The sequence below is a fragment of the Equus asinus genome, chromosome 28, assembly GCF_041296235.1.
Source record: "Equus asinus isolate D_3611 breed Donkey chromosome 28, EquAss-T2T_v2, whole genome shotgun sequence".
In the NCBI taxonomy this organism is placed as follows: Eukaryota; Metazoa; Chordata; class Mammalia; order Perissodactyla; family Equidae; genus Equus; species Equus asinus.
In genome coordinates this window covers 28,502,274-28,522,855 of record NC_091817.1, presented here as the reverse complement: position 1 = coordinate 28,522,855, position 20,582 = coordinate 28,502,274, and the positions used below count along the sequence as shown (strand labels likewise).

Genomic DNA, 20,582 nt, shown 5'->3' with positions numbered 1-20,582 from the left:
GCGACTCCTTAACTGGTTTCTAGAGTTCTCACAAAGGTAATTTGGTCCATTTTTTTTTTTTAAGTTGGTATCTCCATGGAGGAAAAAGGGTTTAGGGCTTCCTATTTCATTATCTTAGTGACATCACTTCTGACCACCAGATTTTGATTCAGTATATTGGGTTGGCACCAGCACCCTAGATGATGTTTATGCAGGAGATATTTAGAGCGCATATTTGGAAATACTATTCTATACCAACATTTCTCAGAATGGATGGCATGTTAGAATCCTTGATGATGCACTGATGCATAGAACCCACTCCCAAACATCCTGATTTAAATAGTCTGGGATGGAATTCAATGTCAGGAGTTTAAAATACTCCCCAGGTGATTATAATGTGCAGCCAGTGTTGAGAACCATTGTTCTCATGCTACTTATAGATTAATTGATTAACTATGGGAGTCCATTAGGGCAACTTATCTCTCCAACAAGTTAACTATTAACTTAGATATAATTTAAACATCAATGAAAACTACGTTTAGTATCACAGTCTTCTTCAGCTCAGATCTCAATCCCTATGTTATTAACTAAGGTTAAAACATTTAAAGATAACATGTGTATTTGAAAAGGGCTATAAATCTAATTATACTAATAAAAGAAGCTGTGACTCCAACCCATTAAAAGGTGAACCAATTCAGTCTAAATTGTTGAATAGAAACAACCGATATTTCTTTCCGGATGAGTCTAGGGAAATGACAGGCAATTTCAACTTTTGGCACACACACTTAGGTTTATTAGATAACGTAATTAAGACAGAGAGTGTAGAGAGAAATGCTCTTTCTTTGGTGACTTTTCAGAGAATTTCCAAGTGATGTTTGAATGTAACTCTAGCTCTCACACTCTTAGCAAATCCAGAGTTTCTGTGAAGTTTTTATAAATCCTTCCAACTGAGACTTCTACCAAACTAATAGAGAAGGTGATATAGGTATTAATTTGGAAATATTCTCTAACTTAGAAAAATTCAACAGTATTGAAAGGAAAGGGAAAGTAGGAAATTATTCATACCAGAATGTACTCTAAACAAACAAACAGTCTCTAGCTTTTCCTCTCTTACTATTCTGATGAATAAATTATCCTGAATTGTCTGTCTCCCTAATTGATAATGGGAGAGTGGAAGAGAGAACAGGAGATCTTCCAAGATTTCCAAGCATAAGCTCTTTGAGGTGTTTTATGTTACTAGAAGTATCTAGAGTGCTGGGATAATCTGGCATGTAGAAGATATTCAATAAACATTTCCCAAAGTAATGAACTATATATGGATATAGATATATTTGTAGAGCTGTTTACAAAAATCAACCAGGACACTTCCCTTTAATTCCAAACTCCTCTTAATCCACGTGTGGTCTTTAAAATTCCAGTTCTCCTCCTATACCTCACCCTCCCAACCACAACCAAACTTCATAACTTCAGATTACATCCTCTGGATCCATTTTTTCCAGGAAGTTTTTTGGGAAAAACATAGCATAAACTATATGTGGTGCTGCTTTGAATTTAATAAGAATAAGTAGTCTTCTTTTTCTATTTAATTTTAAGATTAAATGAAAGGTTATATAAAGTTTTGTTGGTGCTAATATCTTAAAAACATTATTATTCAAGCATGTATTTCTGTACCTTTAATATAATGTTTCTTTTCATGGAATTCATCCAAGATCATATAACAGCCTTAACCAATTCCTTAGTAAATCATAAAAGACCTAATCTTGTTCTGTGCTTCGTTGTGTAACACCATTACCCTCACAATTTTTCTAGAATTTCTTCCAGGTTATTCAACTGAAAACGTTGTTTTATGACTGGTTTGGAAATTGTTTCTGCTCCCTGTCTCCTTCAAGGATTTTTTGAAAAACCAGATGAGGGATGAGATAGAGACTTTGAGCACAAAATTATTTTGAACACTTTTTATTTCTTCATTCTTCCAAATGTTGTCTTGCTTTTTCACTTCTACTTCCTTCTAACTAGGCTACAGTTTCCTTTTCACAAAAGCCCAGGACCCAGGCTGAGAGGTCTGGAATTATTCCAATATAAGTACACCCTGACTTCTGCAAAACAAAAAAGGAAACAAACCCAAACTCAACCCAAACCCAAGACAAACTCAAAACCTAAAACCGAGCAACCTTGCACTTCCTCTATCTCTCTGATGCTCTATCAATATTCCTTCTTTGATGATCAGGTTATCGTAATATAGGTATACCTCAGAGAAATTGCAGGTTCGGTTCCAGACCACTGCAATAAAGTGGCTATCACAATAAAGTGAGTCACACAAGTTTTTTGGTTTTCTAGTATATATAAAAGTTATATTTACTGCTGTAATCTATTAAGTGTGTAATAGCATTATTTCTTAAAAAAAAAGGGGAGGGGACAATGTATATACCTTAACTGAAACACACTAATCATCATCTGAGCCTTCAGCGAGTTGTAATCTTTTTGCTGGTGGAGGGTGGTGCCTCTATGTTGATGGCTGCTCATTTATCAGTCTGGTGGTTGCTGAAGGTTGGGGTGGCTGTGGCAATTCCATAAAATAATGATGACGTTTACTTCATCAATTGACTCTTCCTTTCACAAACGATTTTTCTGTAGCGTGTGATGTTCTTTGATAGCTTTTTACCCATAATAGAACTTCTTTCAAAAATGGAGTCAATCCTCTGAAATCCTGCCACTGCTTTAACAACTAAGTTCAAGCAATATTCTAAACGCTCTGTTGTCATTTCCACACTCTTCACAGCATCTTCACCAAGAGTAGATTCCCTCTCAAGAAACCACTTTCTTTGTTCATCCATAAGAAACAACTCCTTATCCATGAAAGTTTTATCTTGAGATTGCAGCAATTCAGTTGCATCTTCAGGCTCCCCTTCTGATTCTAGTTCTCTTGCTATTTCCACCACATCTGCAGTTCCTTCTTCTACTGAGGTCTTGAACTCCTCTAAGTCATCCATGAGGGCCGGAATCAACTTCTTCTAAACTCCTTTTAACATCAATAATTTGACCTCTTCCCATGAATTACAAATGTTCCTGATGGCATCTAGAATAGTGAATCCTTTCCAGAAGGTTTTCAGTTTACTTTGCCCAGATCCATCAGAGGAATCAGTATCTCTGGCATCTACAGCCTCATGAAATATATTTCTTAAAGAATGACTTCGAAGTCAAAATTACTTATTGATACTTGGGCTGCAGAATGGATGCTGTGTTAGCAGACATGAAAACAACATTAATCTCATTGCACATCTCCATCGGAGCTCTTGGGTGACCGGGTACATTGTCAATGAGCAATTATATTTTGAAAGGAAGCTTTTTTTTTTCTGAGCAGCAGGTCTCTACAGTGGGCTTAAATTATTTAAGTAAGCCACGTAAAAAGATGCTGTCATCCAGGCTTTGTTGTTTCATTTATAGAGCACAGAGTAGATTTAGCATCATTCTTAATGGCCCCAGGATTTTCAAAATGGTAAATGAGCATTGGCTTCAGCTTATAGTAACCAGCTGTATTAGTGTCCTAACAAGAGAGTCAGCCTGTCCTTTGAAGCTTTGAAGCCAGACATTGACTTCTCCTCTCTAGCTATGAAAGTCCTAGATGGCATCTTCTTCAAATATAAATCTATTGTTTAATGTAGCCCCCTACATTAATTATCACAGCTAAACCTTCTAGATAACTTGCTGCAGCTTCTATATCAGCACTTGCTGCTTCACCTTTATGTTATGGAGACAGCTTCTTTCCTTAAACCTCAATAACCAACCTCTACTAGCTTCAAAATTTTCTTCTCCAGCTTCCTCACCTCTCTCATCCTTCATAGAATTGAGGAGTTGGGCCTTTCTCTGGATTAGGCTTTGGCTTAAGGGAATGTTGCGGCTGCTTAGATCTTCTATCCAGACCACTTTCTTCATATCAGTGATAAGGCTGTTTTCCTATCATTCATGTGTTCACTGGAGTAGCACTTTTAACTTCCTTCAAGAACTTTTCCTTTGCATTCACAACTTGGCTAACTGTTTGGCACAAGGGGCCTAGATTTTGGCCTATCTTGGCTTTGGACAGGCCTCCCTTACTAAGCTTTTGATTTCAAGTGAGAGATGTGAGACTCTTCCTTTGACTTGAGCACTTAGAGGCCATTGTAGGCTTATTAATTGGCATAATTTCAATATTGTTGTGTCTCAGGGAATAAGGAAGCCTGAAGAGAGGGAGAGAGACAGGGGAACAGCTGGTCAGCGGAGCACTCAGAATACACAACATTTATCGATTAAGTTTACTGTCTTTTATGGGCATGGTTTGTGGTGCCCCAAAGCAATTAGAATAGTAACATCAAAGACCACTGATCACAGATCACTATAACCAATATAATAATAATGAAAATTTTGAAATATTGCGAGAATTATCAATATGCCACACAGAGACACAAAGTGTGCAAACATTGTTGGAAAATTGGTGCTGATGGACTTGCTTGAGACTGTTTCCACAAAACTTCAATCTGGAAAAATCACAATATCTGTGAAGCACAATAAAGTGAAGCTCAATAAAATGGGATACGCCTGTATAATTTTTAAGTTTATGGACAGTTATTTTTCAGGATTAAAAACAGTATAAATTGCAACAGATTATACAGCTCCCTGCCTATTATTGAAACTTCAATTCATATCAAACTGACAATTGAAAGAAAGCAGTCTTTTATGTAAGCCTACAGAAACTCATATCAAATGACCTTTCTGAATAATTGATGAGGACTTTTTGTCTTTGTTGCAACTTTTAAGGTGTGCACACCACTCTGTAGCTGGATAACTCCAATGAACTCTTGAAAGCCTAATTTGCGACTATTCTTGTCAGCTTTTCTGTAAGTGGTGACATTTTTTAAGCAACTCCACTAGAGCCAGAATAGATGAGGTAGTATTAGGACGTATGCTGTCTGTTTCACTTACTTTCAAATTAAGCCCATTGGTTGAACAATGTCGCTGCATAACTAATGACGAAAGTCAATATATGTTGTTCAATTTTCCTTTTCCCACAGTTTAGAAGAACACTAACCAAAGGCAAATGATAATTAAAGGTCACAATTTCCTTAATCCTTCATATTTGGAGATTGTGTGCATTTACAAGCCTTTAGTGACAAAATTCTAAAGAATGAATATAGTTGTTAGTACACTCTATGACCTGTGTTTATCATACTATATACAACAAAGCAGGAAATAGCAAAAGCTGTTATTTATGGTCACCTAAACTAATCTGAAAACTGTGCCCGCCAACTCTAGCTAGTCATATGCTATTAACTTATTGTGTTCATGATATTTATGATAAAAATATAAAAATGAAGCAGAAAATAATAGGAATCACCCATAGTTATATCAGCCTGCCTTAATTGTAGCCCAGGGAGATCCTTCAGTAATTAATAGATATAAATGTAGCAGTAGATAATGGTAATCTGTGGCTATGCCATTCCTTCCATAAACATGTACATTATTAAATATGTTTTCAGAAAATAAGGGTCATAATGTAGCCATAGTTTTACATTCTTAAACTTATTTTGTGAAATATTTCAAACATACAAATATTCCATTTCTAACTGCATTGAATCTTAACATAATGCTATATTTCCTGTAGTTCCATTGATTTAGAAAAAATGAGATATTTGGGACACAGTTGAAGCCCCCTGGGAAAAATCCCTCTGATTCTATTACCCTCTACCAAGGTAATCACAAACATGAATTTAATGTTTATCATTCCCATGCATGTTTTAATATTTAATACATATTTACATATCTCTAAACATAATATAGTCTTGTGTTGGAGGATTTCAAGTTTAAATAAATTAAACCATATTTCATATGGCACTCTGCAACTTCCTACTCCTCCCAACATTAAGTGTGGAAATTTACCTTTGCTGATAGATATAGCTCTAATTCAGTGGTTCTCAGAATTCAGTGGCTATTAGAATCACTGGAGAACTTGGAAAAAATACAAAGACCTAACTCTTATCCTACCTCAATAAGCCTGGATCTCTGTGCTCTTTATTATAGGTCCTCTATAGGTGAATTTGATATACACCAAAGTATGAGAACCATTATTCTAGTTTATTTTATTGCATTATGTTACAGTATATTGCATTTCATTGTATAAATATACCATGATTTATTCATTCTTTTTTTGCTGAACATTTGTTGTTACTACTATTTTTGTGGCATGCTAAGCACTGCACTGTTGCCCTTCAGAGTTGTTATACCAACTCACAGTCCCTCTACTCAATAGCCCCACTACTGAGACCAACTAGTTCTGATTTGTCTGGAACTTCCCCAGTTTTAACACAGAAAATCCTGTTTCCCATCCAGGCAGAGTGGTATAGTTGATCACCCTCATGACAGTGGATATCTTTATAAACCCAAAAACTTTAATATTGCCACACTTTTTTAAAAGAATATTTTTTGGCCATACAGAAGGGTGTATAAGGAATGATAACTAGTATTTGTTTTCATTTATATTTTATTGGTTACAAGTGTGACATTACTTTTTTATATCAGCCTCTCAGATTTCCTCCTGTATAAATTATCTTTGTCTATTTTTCTAATAGATGTCTACTCTCCCATATAGATTTTTATGGGTTTTTATAGATTTTCAGCATTAAATAGTCATCAGTCACGTGTTACAAGTGTGTTATGCCAGATTACAGATGACTTTTACCTGTCATTTATTTTCCACAAATTTCATTTTTGACATAATCAAAATTTTCAGTCATTTATTCTTTTTAGTGGCTAATCTAAGAATCCATTCTGTACACTAAGTAATGACTTATTTTACAGATATTTTTCTAACAGCTTAAAATTTTACTTTTGCCATTAGATCTTTAGTCTACCTAGAATTATGTGTGAGGTTAAGAGCTAATTTTACTTATCTCCATACATATAAATAATAAATTATTCCAATACTATATATTAAATGGTCTGTCCTTTAATCATTTATTTATAGTATTGTTTATGTCCTCAGTCTAGTTTTTATATAGCCTTTGCTTAGTTTATTGTTTCTGTGTTTAGTTCATTTAGTCTATGTTTTGACCTCTATTTCCTCCACTCAAACTAATTTCTCTTGATTATTGTGGTTTTAAATTAGGCATAATATGTGGTAGAAGAAATAATTTCACATTATTCTTTTTCATTAGTCTTCCTGCTGTTCGTGACCTTTTGTTCTTTCATTTAAATTTCATGGCACATTCATTCAGTTGCATTAAAATGTGATTTTGATTGAGATCACATGGACTTTATAGGATAATTTAGAAAGAATTGCTGTCTTAACGGTTGTGTGTTCGCATCCATGAGCACGGTATGTCTCTCCACTCATTCAATTCTTCTTTTACTCCTTCATTATTTTTTATTTCTCCTAGAAGCTTTACAAACATTTTTATATGCTGTTGCCTTATGAGTGAAAGTTTTTTCCTCTTGTATTTTCTAATTTCGTAATACTGATGTCTACAAACACTATTTTTTCATGCATGTTATATTTTTATCATAAAGCAAAATTTCTGAACGTATGTAGACAATCATGCATTCTAAAAATTGAAAGAGTTTTTAATCTCTTCTTTCCAATTCACATAGCTATGATTTCTTTTACTTATCCTATTATATTGCCCAGTACATTCAATAAATGTTAAATAAAAATACTAATGGAAACCAAACTTGCTGTATTTTTGAATTATTGAGACTGCTTCTAAAGTTTCTCCATTAAGTAGCAGATGGGCTAATGCATGCCTTTGATGGTTTAAGAAAGCTCCTTTCTACTTCATGTTTTCAGATTGTAAAAATGTTTGTTCTTTGTAAATTGTGAGTATAGCATTTTGAAGACTTTAGAACACTTGCATTGAAGCGATCAGATCTACCTTTTACCTGCTGTGGGCAGCTTCTAAAACAGCCCCCAATGATTCTCACCTCCTGGTATCCTTGCACTTGTATAAGCTCTCCCTTTTGTGTCTGGGCTAGACCTAGTGATTGACTTCTACCAAATAGCATATGGCAAAAGTTATGACCTGGCTAGTACTTCCAGCACAATGATCAATAAAATGTATGAGAGTTGACATTCTTCCAATGTTCTCAATCTTAATAATATTCCAGGGATAAAAGGATGGTTCAACAACTGCAAATCAGCCAAAGGGGTACACCACATTAACAAAATGAAGGACAAAAATCATATGATCATGTCAATAGATGCAGAAAAAGCATTTGACAATATTCAACATCCATTTATGACAAAAATTCTCAACAGTCAATATTGTTAAAATGTCCATACTACCCAAAGCAATCTACAGATTCAATGCAACACCCGTCAAAATTCCAATGGTATTTTCTATGGAAATAGAACAAATAATTGTAAAATTTGCATGGAACCACTAAAGATCATGAAGGGCCAAAGCAATCTTGAGAAAGAAGAACAAAGCTGGAGGCATCACACTCCCTGATTTCAAACTTCATTACAAAGCTATAGTAATTAAAACAGTATGCTATTGGCATAACAACGGACACATAGATCAACAGAACAGAACAGAAAGCCCGGAAATAAACCCACACATATTTGGGCAATTAATTTATGACAAAGGAGCTAAGAATAAACAATGGGGAAAGGACAGTCTCTTCAATAAATGCTGTTGGGAAAACTGGACAGCCACATGCAAAAGAATGAAATTGGACAACTGTCTTATATCATACAAAAATTAACTCAAAATGGATTAGAGACTTGAATATGAAAGACCTGAAAGCACAAAACTTGTAAGAGAAAACATAGGTGGTAAGCTCCTTGACACAGGTCTTGGCTATGATTTTTTTAATATGACACCAATAGTAAAAGCAACAGAAGCAAAAATAAAGAAATGGTATTATGTCAAACTAAAAAGCTTCTGCACAGCAAAGGAAACCATCAACCAATCAATAAATGAAAAGGCAACTTATCAAATGGGAGAAAATATTTGCAAATCATATATCTGTAAGGGGTTAATATCCAAAATATACAAAGAACTCATACAACTCATCAAAAAAACAACCCAATTTAAAAATATAAGAAGGCCTGAATAGATATTTTTCCAAAGAGGACATACAGATGGCCAAAGGGGACATTAAAAGATGCTTAGCATCATTAATCATCAGAGAATGCAAATCAGAACTACACTGAGATGTCATCTCACACCTGTTAGATTGGCTGTTATCAAAAAGACAAGAAATAACAAGTATTGGTGAGGATATGGAGAAAAGGGAACCCTGTGCACTCTTGCTGGGAATGTAAATAGATGCGGTCACTATGGAAAACAGTATGGAAGTTTCTCAAAAAGTTAAAAATAGAACTACCATTTGATCCAGCAATTCCACTTCTGGATACTTATCCAAAGAAAATGAAAACACTAATTTGAAAAGATATATGCACCCCTATGTTCATTGAAGCATTATTTACAATAGTCACGCTATGGAAACAACCTAAGTGTCCATCCGTGGATGAATGGATAAAGAAATTGTAGTGTATATACAATGAAATATTATTTAGCCATAAAAAAGATTGAAATATTGCCATTTGTGACAACATGATGGAACTTGTGGGCATTATGCTAAGCGAAATAAGTCAGAGAAAGACAAATGCTATATGATCTCTCTTATACATGGAACTAAACAAACAAAAAAAACAAACAGAAAACCGAAAAAAAAAATCCCAAAAAAGCACAGATAGATAAGAGAATAGATTGGTGGTTGCCAGAGGCAGGAGGTGAGGGTGGAAATGGAAGAAATGAATGAAGGGCGTCAAAAGGTAAAAGAAAAAGAAAAAAAAGAAAACATTTAGTCTTTCACCATTGAGTATGGTAACAGATGTGTTTATTGTAGACACCCTTTATAAATATTAAGGGAATTTCATTCTAGTCCTTTTGCTGAGAGTTTTTTCTTTTAAATAATGAATCGTCACTGAGTTTAACCAAATGCATTTCCTTCATATGTTGAGATGATATGGTTTGTCTCCTATATTCTGTTAACATCATGTATTACCTTTGTTGATTTTTTTTAAATGTTAAACTGACCTGCATTCCTGCAACAAATCCTACTTGATCATGATATGTTAAGCTTTTTTTAATTGATTTTACAAATTTTATTACAGATATTGGGACATATGCTCATGAGGGAGATTGGTTTGTATTTGCTTTCCTGATAAGCACCTGTCCTGTTTATGTGAGTATAATGTGGGTATCATAAAATGACCTGGGAAGTATTTCTATTTCTATGTTCTGAAGGAGTTTTGTGGCATGGTATCATTTATTATTAAATGTATGGTATAATTCTCTATTAAAGACATCTGGGCTTTTTGCTTTGTTTTTATCACAGTTATATATTGACTATAAGTAAGAGTTGATTAAATTTCTTTGCTCATCATTTCCGGCTTTCTCATTTCTTCAATTTGAGTTTACTTTTATTCATATTAAAATATATCCTTCATGGTTTTTTTTTTCCTTTTGAATTTCTGTGGGTAGAAAACCTTCTTTGTGTGTATACGCCTGAAAATATCTTTATTTTGCACTCTCTCACGAAGCCAGCTCCTGATCCTGAAGCTGTGTTGATAAATTCCATGAACATATTGGTTCCTTTATTTTGGCTTTATCTCTGGAGTCAGGAAACTCCCATCTCAGAGCATGACTTGAAGCAAATTGAGCAATTTTCTTTCTCCTTTACCCTGTAGGACCTAACCTAGCCAGTACTGCGTGGCTGTTGACACAGGGAACGGAAACAATACGGTTTTTTGTTTCCTGGTTTATTTTCATTGTCTGGTAAAAACAAGATATATTTTACTTGAATTTGAGTGCAGTTGTATCATTATCATTTTGGTTTCCTAGTTTCAAATGTCATGCAGGATTGCTAAGTGTTTGGATGAGAGAGGGTCATACAAACAGAGGTATGCACTGTGTTTACCATTTTGACCCAAAAGAGGGTTATACAATCTAACACTGCATTGCAAAAATTCTTTATCCATATGTCACTTCTACTAGTTGTATCTAGGTGTCACTAGTAACTAGGTTGTGCCTTTTATTATAAGCCTATCCACAATTACTACTGGCATTTTTATATGCCAGGTACAAGATACTTCTTGAGTGCTTACTATACACTAACCACTCTTCTGAGTATTTTACATGGATTAACTCATTTAATTCTAACAAGGACCATATGAAATAACTACTATTATTACTCCTGTGTAAAAGCTGAAAAACTGAAGTACACAGAGATCAGGTAATTTTTCCAAGGGCAAGAAGGAGATAGGTTGCCTAGCTAGTGTTCAAACCTAAGTTGTCTGACTATGTCGTTTAGATGTTTGATGAATGAGGAACCGACAGATGAATGCTCCTGCTGACATCTGTCCATCCTGGGCCATCTCTCCATCATGCCTCACTCTGTCCTGCTCCACTACCGTTCTGGGTTCTAGTGTTATTTATTTCATTTTTATTTTATTTTATTTTATTTTTTATTTTTTTCCTTTTTCTCCCCAAAGCCCCCCGGTACATAGTTGTGTATTCTTCGTTGTGGGTCCTTCTAGTTGTGGCATGTGGGATGCTGCCTCAGCGTGGTTTGATGAGCGGTGCCATGTCCGCACCCAGGATTCAAACCAAGGAAACACTGGGCCGCCTGCAGCGGAGCGCGCGAACTTAACCACTCTGCCACAGGGCCAGCCCCCATTTATCCTTAACACCTAGCACTGAACTTAGAACTCTCTAGGCTCACTGTAAATGGTTGCCATGGTTCAATCAGACGTGAGTGGGAGTCTTTTCTGAGAACTCACTCTACGGATTGGTTAAATAGAGACAATGCCTTTCACTATTTTCTCAAGAGGCCTATTCATACTTACAAAACGTTCTGTTAAAAATATATTTTAAAAAGACTGGCCTCTGGGGATTCTGTAAGGAGACGGTTGTTTTCTCTCAGCATTTTATGAAGTATTAGGGAAAGATGCTTTTGGAGGACAAATGATTGAAAAACTTTCCTTTATATCAGAGAGTCTTTTTTTTTTTTCAACAAATGTGCAAGAAAATGAAGCATGTTGCTCTTTCTTCCCAGAGAGTTTGGCCAGTTCTCAGCATGAATGACACAGAATTTTATACCTAAGACCCTCAGATAGAAAAAAAAAAAAAAATCCAACATGGGCAGATTTGATAAAACCTTTGTCTTAAAATACAGTACCATTCTGGTTATTTAAAATAAATAAATAACATTTCATGCTCTCCACTGTCATCTAGAATGTGAAGACAAGTTCAAAATGAGCATCCCCCAGTTGGAAATAAAGTCTCTGGGAAATAACTGAGGGACAGCAAGGAAAATCTGTGGCAAGGGGATTTAGGATACACATCTGTGGGAAGCTCTGTCAACATCTATTAAAAACATTTTTTTTTATGGAAGGAAAAGATGCTTATTAGAACAGAGCAATTAGTGGCCACTTTTCCAGTTTCCCCGCTGAGAAGGCAGCCTTGTCAATTGCCTTATTACTGAAGAAATACTCACTCCCGATGGTCAGCACTTGTCTCCTTGGTCGCTTTGTCTGCAAATTGATATGTTGTTCCCCTTAAATGATCCAGCCTTGGGAACGCCTTAGGTTCTGAACTCTGATGCTGGCTGATCAGCCTGGGAACATACTATGAAAGAATCGCTGCTCCGAGAGGACAGTCCCCTTTATGAGTGAAGCTGCACGGGGGAGGCAAATTGTGTAAAAAAAGCTGGATATTTGGATGGTGAGCATAAAGTCACCATGCTGTCAGGGAGGCTGTGGGTGTGAATTAAAATTATGCTTCTCATTTTGACTGGTTCCAGCCTAGCCCAGGAAATTGAATAGTTCCATTCACTCAAGTATATTCTGAAAGAGACTGGGACTCAAATCAGTTGGATGTTTGCCTGTCTCTAAGGAAGTAGAAGTGTTGATAAGAAGATCTATGCAGAATCAAATACATTTCTCTGCTCTGTAATTCTGGCAGACAGTGGAGCTACATGCAGAATCCTGTATACTGAACCCAATGGGAAATCTTGCCTCTTCCATCACTAGAAAGGCTTGTATTCTCCATGATCAGCTAGTCCCCAATTAGATCAAGTTGCAACCTATAAAGAGGTTTACCCCTGAAGTATTTTAATAAATGGTAATTCTAAAGTCCCTAACATAACTTACGACATAATCGATAAAAATTGATAAGCTACCAAACGGAAAAAAAAGATCATAATTTATGAACCTTTGCCAATCAGACACAGTAAATGAATAACTAACATTCACAGAGCCTTTAGAGATGTTATATATTGAAATATTTACCCATCCCAAAAATCAAAAACTGGTTAGTGCAAAGATTTCACCTATGATATTTCGATAATCTTGGTAGCATGAACTTAATCAAAATGAATATATAGAAACTTTTTCTCATAAGATAACATCCTCCTGTAGATATGCTTCTCTACCCTACCTCCTTCATTTTTCTGTCATAAAGCAGATGCTAAAGTGGAACATGGTGTTCTGATGCATATGCATTACAGTTGGTATATTAAAATGGCAAAATTACCAATCTGGAGTATGTAGAATGAACATTATGATTCTCGTAACACTTCAGATACTGACACATGTCCATAAAAACCAGATCTAAGATGGGGTAGATGCAATCAGGGTCCGCTGCATCTCTGTTTTCTTGGCTGGCACTAAGTTAGGCAGGAGAAAAAAGAAGGAAAAAAGAGAGAGGGGCAAAGAAAGAAAGCTTATCATGATTAAAGAGCTAAGAACATAGGAGGAATTGAAAGGATGCACAGCAAATAAATGTAGTGCTTTACTCATGGAAAGGTATTTCAAATAATCACTATTCAGTGGATCCTCTTAACAGCAGTGTGAGATACCTCCTGACAGGTGGCATTGCTGACATGTTACAGTATTTGTAAGGATACTGATGCTCACAGTAAGAGTAGTAGGGCCAAATCACATAGTAAGTGGTAGTTCCAGAAAGATAACCCAAGACATCTGAATCCTAGTTCAAGGATAACCATGTGATGTGTCACAAAACACGCAGTTCGTGAGGATCAAATTTATAATTTATAGGAAATTTAAAATTAAAGAAAACAAACCCAATAATATGAGATTATTGGAGCAGTTCATTAATGTCACTTTGTCTCTTACAATTGGAATGCATACCTCAAGAGGGGAGAGAGTTTTTTCTACTTTGCTTAACATAGGTGATGACTAGCATCAAGAAGTCACATGGTAAATAGTTTTTAACGAACATTTGAATGAGAAGCTTTAATGCTTTCTCTTCAGCAGATGTCTTCAAGCAGCGATGACTACTTGGTGCATAGTATGGCATAACATTAAGATTTTAGAATAAAGAATGGAGAATTTGATAACCATATGGTGCTCCTAGTTCATCTTGACCTTGGGTATAATCTTACAGTCTCTGGGCCTCAGTTTCCACTAAGTAAAATGGGAACAACAACAACAAAATATTTGACATGATTTCTGAAATGTCTTTAAGATAAAATGGAATTTTATTTGTAAAATTATCTTTACTATTTTCCCTATTTGAAAGTCCTTTAACTAAGGTTAAGCTTGTATTTGTATAAAGAATTATAAACATTTCATGTTCCAACCATGAGTGATGATGTGTTCAGAGATTTGCTCTAAACCAAAGTTCGACTTCTGAATCATATTGTATCCTCCGTTTTCCAAAGTACTGCAGAATTGGAAATGTATTCCCAAACAGACCAGGCAGTGAGTTTTTTAGAATTATTCAGTGTCTCATTCATTCTTACATCAGCAGCACCTGAGATCCTTAGACTATGGCTCACTAAACTGTATTGATAATTATAGTGGTGGTGATGATACATTATCATACACACACACACGAACATGCACACACATATGAACACTCTCATGCTTTAGAAATGTTACTCTATGTTCTCTAACGTTGAATGATTCAGATTCTATTTATATGACAGCATCAAAACATTAACATTAGAATTCCTGAACATGCGGTCTCCATATTTTAATTATTCATAACTTAATGCAAACGAACATCTTGGATAATTTTTATTTTGCTTTATTTTGTCAAATTTCTCCTATTTAGCTTGCGGCTCAGAACTAGCTTTAGGCAGTTGTTTTATTGTAAAGTGTTTTTTATTTTACCATTTGAAAGGAATATTTTACTTTCCTTTTATTTGGGAGGAAAATGTACATTTTCATGATGAGAAAAACGTGTCTGAAGCTTCTCGGATAATTTACTCATGGTCGAGAATAAGCAGGAGTGATTAGAGCTTCAAGTCAGAAAACTTCAGAGAGCCAGAAGCTATCAAAATGTGCAGATTTAATGAACGGCTTCTCACTCATTGCTGTATAGCAATCACCAATGCTACAGTCTCTAGTTTTTTCCAAAGTATATATAATTGGGTAAATCATCTAAAACTCCACAAGCAGACAATTATTCAACTACATTGATGCAGAATCACTGGGTCCAACACTTCATTAGAATATACCATAATCCCTTGTTCTTGTCTTAACCTTCTCTGTGAAAAATCTTATTCATCCAAAACTGACACAGTGTCCTGTTGCTTATGCAAATAGTGGCAGTGAAGGAGATGGAGTTTCAAGCCACGCTTCTATCTTCAGTCCCATGTGTAGAGCTCTTATCCAAATCTTTAAATAGAGCCTATGAGTTCTAATAATTATTCAACTAACATATATAAGCTCCCTTTGTGCTCCTTTTGGAAAATGTGCTTATCTTTTTCTCTTGCAGAAAAGAGAGAAAGACATTGACGGATTGAATGGCACTGTAACACCAGAGGCATAGCTGGAGAAGGGAGCAGGAGGGCACTTTGGTGCAAGGGAGATGATAAGAAAAGTATAAAGCTGCCAGGAGAAGGATGTTGCAGCCACCCCTCTCCTCCTCTCCGTTTTTGTAGCCCGACTGTCCTTTCTCTTGACCCTGTCTTTGCATTATATTGGAAAGAGTGCAACTTTGGGTCATCCTCACCTGGCCTCAGATGCCAAATCTGTCAATGACTAGAGTACATTCTTGACCATATTATTTAGTATCTCTGATCCCATGAAAGAGGAAAATAATGTGCCCTGAAAGTCTAGGACAACTAGTACAATGTCAGGCAGGTAGGTGCAACCACATAGATCATCTAATCTGATGAAGGGTATGCCCCCCTGAAAAGCAATGAATATTTTTTAAAATGCCTTCTGTTTCTAAGGGGATATGATTTGAGAGGCATGATAGAAGAAGATTTCATGGAAATTTGATTATTGCATATGGCCTGGGATAGTATCTTCCAGAAAAGAATATTTCTTTGATGCTGAATCATGATTTCAATTTGCTTTCTCCCAACATGCCAGCATGTGATTCAAAGTCAATTAAAGCTTTATAACAGTAATTAAAAATTGCTGCTTTACACATTTGCTCAGTGTCCATGTGACCTCAGAAGCAAATTAGAGGACTGAGTGATAAACTAGTTCTCCACTTGCTGAATAATAGCAATAAGACTAACGATGATTAGACATTTTAATGAGTGCATATTATATGGCCTATATTAACTGATGTATATTAAGTATTTCATTTAATCCTTACAACATACCTGTGACCTCATTGCTATTTTTATCCTCACTTTACAAAAAGGGGAACTGAAGCTTACAGACATTAAATAACTTGGCCAAGAGTACACAGTTATTAAATGACTGAGCAGAGAGTCAAACTCCAGCGCTCTAAATCTATCTTAACCAACCTCTGTCCCAGGTGGTCCACCAGCTACTTACCTCTCTCAGAAGGCCAGCTCTCTGTCTGATCATGCTCTTTGTTCCACTGAGCAAAACTGTTGCCATAAAGCAAATCAGTGTCTTTCAGAAAGCAGTAAAAAAGCTTTCAACTTGCTTCTAGCTATACCTAACATTCTCACTAGCTGTTGTAGAACAACGATTCTCAGCCTTGGCCGCAGAGTGGAATTATGCAGGAAGATTTAATACTGGTGATTGGGCCCCACTCCCAGGGCTTGACTTAATTGGTCTTGCCTGGGCTTGAGAAGTTTTAAAATCTACTCAGGTAATTCTAATGTTAAACAGTGTCTGGGATCTACTAGTCTACAGGTCTGAGTCTCACGCATTCTCCTTTCCGACTCTGCAGCCAACTGGAATGCTACCAGCCAGGTCTTGGATTGGAGGTACATGGCATTTGAGTTGAACAAGAAATCTGGGTTTGGAAAGGATGAGGTGATGATGATGATAATGATGGCCAGTTACCATTTATTGAAAGTTGCTTAATGCTAATCATTTACATATATTAGTAATTAGGTTGCATCGCCCTTTTTCTCTATTCAGAATCAAAGGCACAGGAATTGAAATTATTTGACCTAAATCCAAGCCAGATGTGCCACTTATTGTGGGTGAGTTGAAACTTCTGCTTTTAATTGCATGATTAAGGCACGAAGAAGGAAAGGGTGGGTAGGTTTGGAGGCTGATGATAATTGTGGCATGACTGAGGGACAATTTTATGCAGAGGCTTACTATACCTGTAGCCCGATGTGTTGGTGGCTGGCAGAGTGAAGTGGAATGGGAGGAATGGATTTTAGTTTCAGTTAACTCTCCTTTGAAGCAAAGCCGGTAACCAGCAAAGGAATCTGCTCCTGGGTGCTATAAGCCAAAAGTGTCGGAGCTGGCAGGAGTATTCCCAGGAGAAGAGCCAAGATATTAGCCACAGGACGGAGAGCAGAATGGGGAAGGACAGGTGATGGAGGAACGCTACACAAGCTGAGAGTGAATTTTGACAAAATTGAACTTGTAGATAGCTGAAGGCCAAAGAGAAGAATTTATTTTAAAAATAAAAATGTGGCAGGACAGTCAATGAGCAGCCAAGCAATGAATAAGTTCAGGCAGTGTTTTTGAACATCCTCTGGTGTTTATAAATGTTTCTCTGTACTTGGATTTGCTCCTATATTAAAACCAAACAACAAGAGCAAAACACTAAAAGATAAGGAGAGAGAGAAAGTAGAGGCTTTGAAACTTAAGGAAGTGAAGGAGTCATTCATGAATTCCAGGATATGACAATGATATTTGAGGGAAAACACAAATCTAGTGTGAAGGCTTTGGTCTCCAGAATATTAAGAGCAGTCATTCCTGGAGAAGTAACAGTGGAACTGCAGCGAAGACAAAGTACGTTAGTGGGCTTCCAGAGACGACTATTTCATCCCAGGTCACCAAATGATCACCTCTAGATGAGACTTTTAAAGAAAGATATTAAAGGTAGAAAATTTGAAAAATAATAGTCGTTATGAAAAAGGTTACTTTGTAAGTCCATATATTGCTCTTTTCAAAGTATTTTTATATCTATTATTTAATTACAAACTTTCAACATACTCTGAAGTAGATTGCACAGATGTCCATTTTATAGATGAAAAAAAGCAAGTCAATAAACACAAGTGCCAACATACACTAGTGATTGACATGAGCATTGCTGGCCTTTTATAATGACTGTCTTTGGCAGTGTTTTGCCTTCCAACACAGAATTGTCTACATGATCCCTAGGAACATGAGACGGCATCCACAGCAGATGAATTCATTGCAGGCCCGGTACTACTGGTGCTTATCCAAAGGGCTTTTCCAGGTCCCTGCACATTTCTCAGTGTATTTTAGTGTGAAGTCTCTCAGAGTTAGAATGTAAAATATGAAGCCAGAAGCTAATGCATTTTTTTTGATAGATGAAAGTCAGTGTATAATGCCCACATTTAACATTTCTAAGGCCTCATATTTATAAGCAAATCTTGCAGAAAAATTGTTAGAGAAAAGACAGGATGGAGTAACAAATAAATGATCTGAGCAAAGTGCAAGTATATTAGTACTGATAGATTGACCTTAATCCAACCCTCATTACTTCTATTATCCCTTTGTGATTTTTGTTCCTGGCATGTAGGCTTCCTGGCTTGGGCTTACAGTATTACACCCTGTGTATTGGCAGAGTGCCAATTATGCCTCCACAAATTCTGTTGCTGTAAGTGAAGGAAAACCTGACATTAAGATTGTTGTGGAGAATTGCAAAGCCTACCTAGGCCATCTCTACTTCTTTCTTTCTCCACTTCTTTCACCGGACTCAGCAGAAGAAATGGTGACCACACTCTTAATGAGTTTAGTCCAAATGGGTTCATATTCTGTTCAGATTTCCCCATTGTCTTCATGAAATTCTTACTCTCTGCCATCAAGAAATGGGAGTACAGGGCCCAGCCTGGTGGCACAGCAGTTAAGTGTACACGTTCTGCTTTGGTGGCCCGGGGTTGGCCAGTTCGGATCCCGGGTGCAGATATGGCACAGCTTGGCAAGCCATGCTGTGGTAGGCGTCCCATATACAAAGTAGAGGAAGATGGGCATGGATGTGAGCTCAGGGCCAGTCTTCCTCAGAAAAAAGAGGAGGATTGGCAGATGTTAGCTCAGGGCTAATCTTCCTCAAAAAAACACGAAAAAACAAAGGAATGGGAGTACAAAATGGTAGTAAAGACCTCTTTCAGATTTTGCATGATATCTCTTCAAAAATACAGAATTGACTACTACATTTATTTCTATGCTTAATAGTGAAAATGCAGTTAGTAGATATAAAAGGTACACTAATGATTTCATGAATGAAGAGGATTTCATCTTTGAATTTGCAATAAATCATGAAAATTTACTAATAACCAAGAGAAGATATTCCACTGAAGCACTTGATCAAAGGACACCTTTAAAAGCACAATGAATGCTATTTATTACCAGTACAAGGTCATTAAATGTCATAGAAATTTATGTGCTTATAGTGCCCTGGAGGAAACAGTGACAAACTCTTCTCTGGGTTACAAACTAGGCACTAGAAAAGTTTAGTGACTTGCCCAAGGTAGCATAGCTAGTAAGTGGCATTTCGATAGCTGGAACCCATGTCTCCTGATTCACATTCTAGCGTAGAGGCACTCTCTGCGTGTTACATTATCAGATAATTACCATAACTCAGGAAGCCAGCGATTATTATTGTCTCCACTTTGCAGATAGAAATGCACGGCTCAAAAATTTAAGTAAATTGTTCAAAGTGATAGGGATGGGAAACAGGGTCCTTTTTCACTCTAAATTACATCTGCTTATGCAAGACATATTTATGGAGTGTCTCCTGTCTTCTCTGAAAGATAGGAAATGAAAAATGAAGCTGTTCTCTGAAGATGCCCCATAATACCCCAACTGGATTTAATTCAGAAACACACAAACAGTCATGTATAAAATATTACCTTAATTTTTTTATTCTTGACAGATCAATTCCTTAAAGAGACATTAATTTAAATCTATTCACCCGGCAATTCCCTCAGTTCTATGTTTTGCTGGACTAGCATTCAAATATTTATTACTAACACACTGGCAAGCTGCTTCATTCTCTGCGCCTCAGTTTCCTCACCAGTAAAAAAGGCTGTTGGGTTAGGTGAGTGGCCTTCTAACTGTGACATACAGAGATTTGGCATTCCCAGAAGGTACTTCAGGAGCCAATGAGAGGTAAAAGAGTGGCCCAATAGTTTGAGATCTTGGTCCACCTTTATAGTTTTGAGCACGTTATCTGCTTTAT

General features: G+C 36.4%; 1 long non-coding RNA gene across 2 annotated transcripts in view; it reads right to left on the bottom strand.

The window, feature by feature from the left end:
• Positions 1-1,919: 1,919 nt before the first annotated feature.
• Positions 1,920-20,582, bottom strand: part of LOC139042382 (uncharacterized) — an 85,250-nt gene continuing 66,587 nt past the window's right edge. For both annotated transcript variants that reach the window (XR_011499071.1, XR_011499072.1), the window contains one exon: positions 1,920-4,193. This is a non-coding gene — a long non-coding RNA (uncharacterized lncRNA). The remainder of the gene's footprint in view (positions 4,194-20,582) is intronic.